Raw genomic sequence first — 7,500 nt, 5'->3', positions numbered from 1 at the left:
AAGAAACTGCCATTTTAAAAATATTATTTACGGTATACTAATACAGTGTCCCTATGGAACATGCCAGTCGCTAGACTGTTTACAGGATTATTAGATGTGCGGCTATGTGGTCTTGTGGTATGATACTCGTTTTCGGTTCGGAAGGTCCTCGCTGAGTCCTTGGAAAAGGCGCTTTACTCACATTCTCTCACCGTACTCAGGTGTAAAATGAGTACTTAGCCGTTAACAACGTTTTCTCTGTCCGAAAAAATTATAAAATCGCCATACAGGCGTCATGTCGTGTCTTAAATGTTAAATGTTGCTGTTGTCAGGGACCCCTTGTAAAGCGCTTTGAGCACGTTTACTGGATATTGCGCTATATATAATCTCTATTTTGTTTATATATATATATATATATATATATATATATATATATATATATATATATATATTTACTGGATTGGTAGTTATAGTGCTCGATAGAAATTAAAAGGCGGAATTCCAGCACGCTATGCAATACAGGACGCTGGAGCGGGATGATCAAATCTTATCTATAAAACAAACACACAAACAAAAAAACAAAACAAAACAAAGCAAACACCTTGAGCTTTAGTATAGAACAATAATAGCCACTAATTAAACGCGTTCAGCGCTTTATAAAGGGTCCCCGACCAAGAGCAAACACGTAACATATAGAACGAGACATGCTGCCTATTAGGCGATATTACAAATTTTTTTTTCCGACAAAGACACCACTATAAACGGCCAGGTACTCATTTTACACCTGAGTACGGTGAGAGAATGTTAGTAAACGGCCTTTTTTTTTCAAGGACTCAACTATGCATCAGGCCAGTCTCGAACCCAGGATATTTCCGATCCGAAAGCGAGTGTCAAACCACTAGACCACATAGCCGCAATAATAAGTCGATATCTCCCTTGAGTACTTGATTTCGGCACGCTCTGATTCTAGCACACTCGTTGCTTTCTCCCGGGACCGTGTTGGAATCCAATCCATCGACTAAAACAAATATAGAATAAAAAATAAAATTCCATTTATTCATCCCATAGGGGAAATTTGTCTATAGTGTTTATTTCAAGGGAAGACTGCTGGAATAACTCAAGCGTCAGTCGCAGTTCAGCGCCGTAAATTGAGCTAGGGGCGGGGTGACTTGCTCAAGGCCACACAGGCCTAGCGGCGGGTGTTTGAACTGGGTACCTTTCGGGTACTAAGTTACTTTACGTCATTACGAAGGAAGTGACGTCACGACTGTTGAAGCCTATTACGAAAGCCTTGTCTAACGTATTGCCGATGGCTGAAAAACACAAAACATGTATTTAAATTTTTGGCCAGAAATCCCGTCATTCAGATATTTTTCGATTTAAATGAAAATAAACTTGGCAAATTAAAAAAAAAAATACCAAAAACAAACAAACATTAAAAAGCACCTCTCAACCATTTTGCAAAGTCCCAGGTTTGTGAGGTTTTGCCACGATTCGGGTCATTTTAATCGATCGATATTTGAAGAACCATTTTCCTGGCCAAATTTTAAAATTACGTCAGCATCGTATTTGGTGAACGAAGTGACTACTCTCACCCCCCGGATGCTAGTCTTCATAATAGTAGTCCACAATTGTTGTATGTTTAATCCAAAGGTTGTAATGCAGTAATTTGTTAAGTTTCTTGGCACAATTAAAAAAAAAAAATCAATCAAATTCAAATCGCAAAAGTAAAGTCGGCGACGTTTTTTTCGGTAATCCAATCGACCGGGGGGGGGGGGGGGGGGGGGGGAAGGGGTGAGAATAGAGGCAGCCTTTGGTGACTTCGATGTTACAATGCCATCAATATCAAACCACATTTGTTTTTTCGAAAAAAAAAAACCGTATTGCTGCCTATCTATATTTAAATCACAGTTCAGTTTCCTTGGTTGAAGGTGTGTGGGGGTGGGGGGGGGGGGGGGGCGGGGAATGGGTTGTGGGGAAGCGGGTATGTGTGTGAGGTGGGGGGGGGGGCGTGTCTAATTAGAACGTAACAATCAATCGAAGAACCTAGCTAAATTTTCTTTTAGAGGCTTTCCAGTTTGGCATCCTCAAAATGAACGCGCCTGCTATGCGCATGTATATATATATATATATATATATATATATATATATATATATATATATATATATATATATATATATATATATATATACAGGTCTGATAACCAAGCGCAATAATGGGCTTGATTTAACATTGTTGTAATGGACAATATATTTTGTGTCGGTTTGAGATTATTTCCATTACAACAATAATGACCGGGGTCTCAGTAGCTCAGGTGGTAGAGCACTCGCTTCACAAGCAAACAAATCGACTTCGACCTCGGGTGCAGTCAAGATATTTTACTGGGCCTTCTGTCCACCCAGCAGTGATTGGGTAGCTCAGTCTAATATATCTGCCAGAAAAAAAGTCCTAAGCGATAGACTAGCGTCCTATCCAAAGGGTAAATAATAATAATATGATAATGAATATAATCTTCAATTTAAGGTACGAAAACATATATATTATATTAAATTGAAGCTTATATCCAATTTCACATTGTTATTTATTTCTTCGAGCTTCGAGCAGCAACATTTACATTATCCTAAAGGTAGCAAGCAATTGCTATTGTCTATTTTCATGCTGTAGAAACCGAAATAACCCCCAACTTCATGGATGAACCAAGATAAAATTGGTTCACTCTTTTGTGGTTGTTTTCACGTTCGGTACTGCTGATCGTCTGATTAGTGGTGTCTTGAGCTTGTCAGTTCAATCCGTCGTCACCATATATCATATGGTGTGTTTGAGAGTTGTACTTCAATAACCTGCAAATCATCATCCATAGTGGTGTGTGCTCTTGACCACGTTGCCGGTCAGCTGGCTCCACGAATCACGATCCATGTCCACCCATCATCATCCATAGTGGTGTGTGCTCTTGAGCACGTTGCCGGTCAGCGGGTCTCATCCGACTGCACTCTACTAGTGTGTGCTCTGAGCAGTGCGGTCATGTACAATCCTTGGTGTAAATCTCTTTAAATCACATTTGGCCATTCTTAGGTTATTTAGATACGTCATTCTTTGTCTTCATCTAGCTCTCTTTCCTTCGATCATCCCAGATGTTACCAACTTTTCTATTCCGTCTCTTCTCCACACATGTCTCAGAAACCGTAACTGCCTCTTTCTGATGGTATCGATCAACGGTCTTCCCCTTCTCACCTTCTCCAAGACTTCCTCGTTCGTATATTTGTCTCTCCATGATAGTCTCAACATTCTGCAAATAAGAAATATAAAAGATGAAATTCCATCGAATCATCCAAAGAGGGAAACTTTTCTTTATGATTAAATCCTTGGGTAGACTTGGATAACCCAGTCGTCAGCTGCAGTGAGAAGCGCCGCAAAAGTGAGCTAGATGAGTTGACTTGCTCATGGCCTATCAACACGGCGGGTATTCGAACTCGGTACCTTTTGAGTGAGAAGCAAAGACGATACCAATGTGTCAACCTCCAAGCACGTTCATTGTAAAAAGAAAAATAAACAAACTTCCCCCCCCTCCCGCCCTTTCCCAAAATAAAGTCAAATAACAAAGACATTTTGAGCTTTTATACAGCGCAATATCCACTTAGCGTGCTCAAAGCTAACTGCACCACTTTAGAAGTAGGACGAGACATGACGCCTGTAGGGCGATATTACAATGTTTTTCGAACAGAGATAAGGTCAAGCACTCATTTTACACCTGATTTCGGTGAGAAAATGTGAGTAAAGAGCCTTTTTCCTATGACAACGATGCGCCGCTCAGAGCGGTACTCGAACCCGGGATCTTCCGATCTTAAGGTGAGTTTCATACCACTGTAGACCACATAGCGCACAAGAGATAGGAAAAAAAAAAGTAATAAATTCCACAGCCGCGTCTTGGTAACGCAATTGTTTTGATACGTAGAGGAATTTATAAATATTTTTTTTGTGCGTTGCACTTTTCTCCGAACCTTTCTCTGCAATCCATAAATCTATAGCCTAAACTCAAAGACCTCTAGAAATGTACTTTATCACACAATACATTGAACTTCTGCCACAAATTGTCCCGTGGCGTGATGCCTGTATTCAATGAATGGCGATCAATGTATGCCAACCATGAATACGCTTTTGTTATCGCTTTATGCAACCTTTTATTAGGTCTAGCACGATCTTAGTCCCACCTTTAACTCTCTCCTTACCAGCTATTTTCAGAATTATAACCGAAACTTCATCCTCACCCAATACAAAGATAGATTTTTCAAACAGATAGTTACGAGAAGGGCCAATATTCTATATCCTGTTCACAAAAATGAGCTCTGCAACAAAGTTTTGATTTTTTTTAAAGCTTAGCTATAATACAAGAAATCAGAATAAGACAATTCTTAGATGCGTCGTAACGAATGTGACGATTTTCCTATGGGTGGTAAGGTGGCGGGGTAACTCTCTCCTTACCAGCTATTTTTAGAATTTCACCCGAAAATTCCCTCCCACAAAACACAAAAATAGACTTTTCTTACTCAAACCAAAAAAATAACAAGTGCATGCTATACAGAATGTTGTTCAGCTAAAATGATGTCTATGTACAACACATTGTTTAGTATTTATAGCTGTTATCAAAGTATTTCTTTAACCCTCTCCTTACCATCCATAGAAAAATCGTCACATTCGTTACGATACAACCAACACTTTTCTTTTTCTGATTCCTTTGAATATCACAATCATAGCTATAAAAACTTGATACTATTTTGTAGATCTCATTTTGATGAACACTTTTATTTATAGAATGCACTTCTTTTTTCTGTTTGAGTAAGAAAAAAATATTAGTTTGTGCTGGGTTGGTGTGAAGCTTTGTAGAAAATTTGAAAAATTGCTGGTAAGGAGAGAGTTAAATTTTGTGATGAACAAGAAAAATTAGAATGAGAAAATTGTCGGTTGCATCGTAACGAATGTGACGATTTTCCTGTGGTTGGTAAGCAAGGTTAAGGTCCTTCCAAGATTGTCTGTCACCGGCTAAAGATTTATATTTTTATAGATCTTCAGGTGTTTTATTGCTGTAATCAAAGCATTTCTTTACATTTTGTGATGTAGAAGAGAAATCAGATTGAGAAAATTATCGGCTGCATCGTGACAAATGTGACGATTTTCCTGTGGTTGGTACGGAAAGGGTTAAAAGTACAACTATCATAACTATGGGATTTTGTGCTTTTATTTATGGGATAGCGTGGTGGCCCAGCGGTACGGTCTTTGCTTCGTACCCAAAAGGTACCGAGTTCGACTACACAACTCGTTGTGTGGCCTTGAACAAGTCACCTCTCCCTAGCTCACTTTGCGACGCTGCACTGGGGCTTACGCCTGGGTCCGTGGCCAACAGCAACACTTAACATGTAGAACAGGACATGACGCCTGTTAGGCGATATTACAGTTTTTTTTTTCTGTCAGAGACAACGCCTTCAATGGCCAGGTACTCATTTTTACACCTGAGTACTGTGAGAGAATATGAGTAAAGAGCCTTTTACAAGGACCCAACTATGCGCCGAGCGAGGCTCAAAACCCAGAAGTTTCCCATCCGATTGCGAGTGTCACACCACTAGACCACAAAGCCGCAAAAAATATAAAATTTGGCCAGAAAACTCGTCTTTCACATACTGATCGATTTAAATGACACAACAGAGAGACAGAGAGAGAGAGAGAGAGAGAGAGAGAGGTGATAAGGAGAGTAAGAAGGAGATATTGTGAGAGATTGGGAGAATGAGAAGGACATATAAGGTAAGAAGAAGAAAAGAGAGAGAGAGAGAGAGAGAGAGAGAGAGAGAGAGAGAGAGAGAGGTGATAAGGAGAGTAAAAATCTCTCTAACCTTGGACAAAGGAAAACTTCGCGGTTTGAGAGTTTTTTAAATATCGTATCGTATCGTATCGTATCGTATCGTATCATATCGTATCGTATCGTATCGTATCGTTTAAGAGCTAACAGGTTCTAAAAACCTTTAAATGCTCTGTGTAACTTTTATGCATAGATACACTTTATAAGTTTTATAATTAGTATTCAATACGCTTCAACAGTCGTAACGTCACTTCCTTCCTAATGACGCATGGTAACTTAGTAACACTGGCCCTAAACTATCGGAACAATGGCGGACGCTGTATGAAATATTTCTACGGCGAGCATAAAAGCGTATCCAGAGGAAAAATAAAAACATAAATTTGATCATGTTTTGACTTTTACACATTCTGATCACAAGGCAAATGAAAAGTTCTAGCCAGCATGAAGAATAAAAAGTAATGATTTTCTTTGTTTAGTAATGAGATGGCCGCCGTTGCCGGGCGGCGTGACATCAGACTACTGAATCCAATTTCAATGAATTGATACTGTAGAGAATTAAATATCTAGTACCACATAAATAAGTGATATATTCAATATTCGTAGTCATTTTAGTCGATCGATATTTGAAGGACGAGATTCCTTGCCAAAATTCATTTTAATATTCATGTTTAACTCACTCAATCCTAGAGGTTTTGCTACTTTTCAAAATTGGTTAAAAAATGTATTAAAATGAGCATGGGCATAGGTAGACGTTTAGTTTCATTCAGTTACCATTAACATGTAAAAATTAAAAACATTAGCTTTGATACTACGCCTATAATGTCTCAGAACAATGTAATAAATAGGCATGGTGTAAAAGTAACCCGAGTAAACTACGGATATAGTAGGTGTTAGGGTTGAGTGAGTTAAAGATTACATCAGATCAAGTGCATATTCTTGCAGTTATGATCAGTTAGAAGACGGAGGAAATTCCCATTCGAAAGAATTTCACTCTCGCTTTGGAAGGATTAAAATCAATATCGATGAATAACAAATGACTAAAAACAAAAAGATGGTTTCTTTGTTTACTATCAATTGAAATTAATATAACAATCGAACATTAACCTGACCACCTCATCCCTTATCCCTTAGAGCGCTCGCTCACTCGGTCAATAAAGCCTTCCCCCCCCCCCCCCCCCCCCCCCCCCACCTCATACCCCGTGGCCTTTTCAGTCCTCTCATCCTTATCCATGTTTAATTGATTAACTTTGATAAACTGATGGCCTGAATACCGAACTGACAACCGATATAATATCGATATAATATCGATACCTGTATTATCTCTCAGGACTTATTGAATTGAATTCATTAGCACAAAAAAAAAAAAAAAAAGAAAAATCCCTTTATTCATCCCATAGGGGAAACTTTTCTCTAGTGTCTATTCCAAGGGAAGACTGGAAAAATTCAGGGATTCAATAGTCTGATGTCACGTCCACCCAGCAACGAACAGCTTGGTTCTAAAACAATATAATCGGTACTTTTTATTCTTCATGCTGGCTAGAACTTTTTCACATTACTTGTGATCAGAATGTATAAAAGTCAAAACATGATCAGATTTATAATGTTTTTCTGCTCTGGACAAACATTTATGCTCGTCGGAGAAGTATTTCATAAGGGCATTCGCCATTGTTCC

General features: G+C 38.8%; 1 protein-coding gene across 1 annotated transcript in view; it reads left to right on the top strand.

The window, feature by feature from the left end:
- LOC144956430 (uncharacterized) overlaps positions 1-7,500 on the top strand; it is a 143,796-nt gene that overhangs the window by 88,037 nt on the left and 48,259 nt on the right. The window lies entirely within an intron of this gene.

This window comes from Berghia stephanieae, chromosome 11, assembly GCF_034508935.2.
Source record: "Berghia stephanieae isolate SIO BIC M18660-M18661 chromosome 11, UCSD_Bste_1.3, whole genome shotgun sequence".
In the NCBI taxonomy this organism is placed as follows: Eukaryota; Metazoa; Mollusca; class Gastropoda; order Nudibranchia; family Aeolidiidae; genus Berghia; species Berghia stephanieae.
Note: the sequence above shows the minus strand (reverse complement) of the source record. Positions and strands in the feature narration are given on the sequence as shown.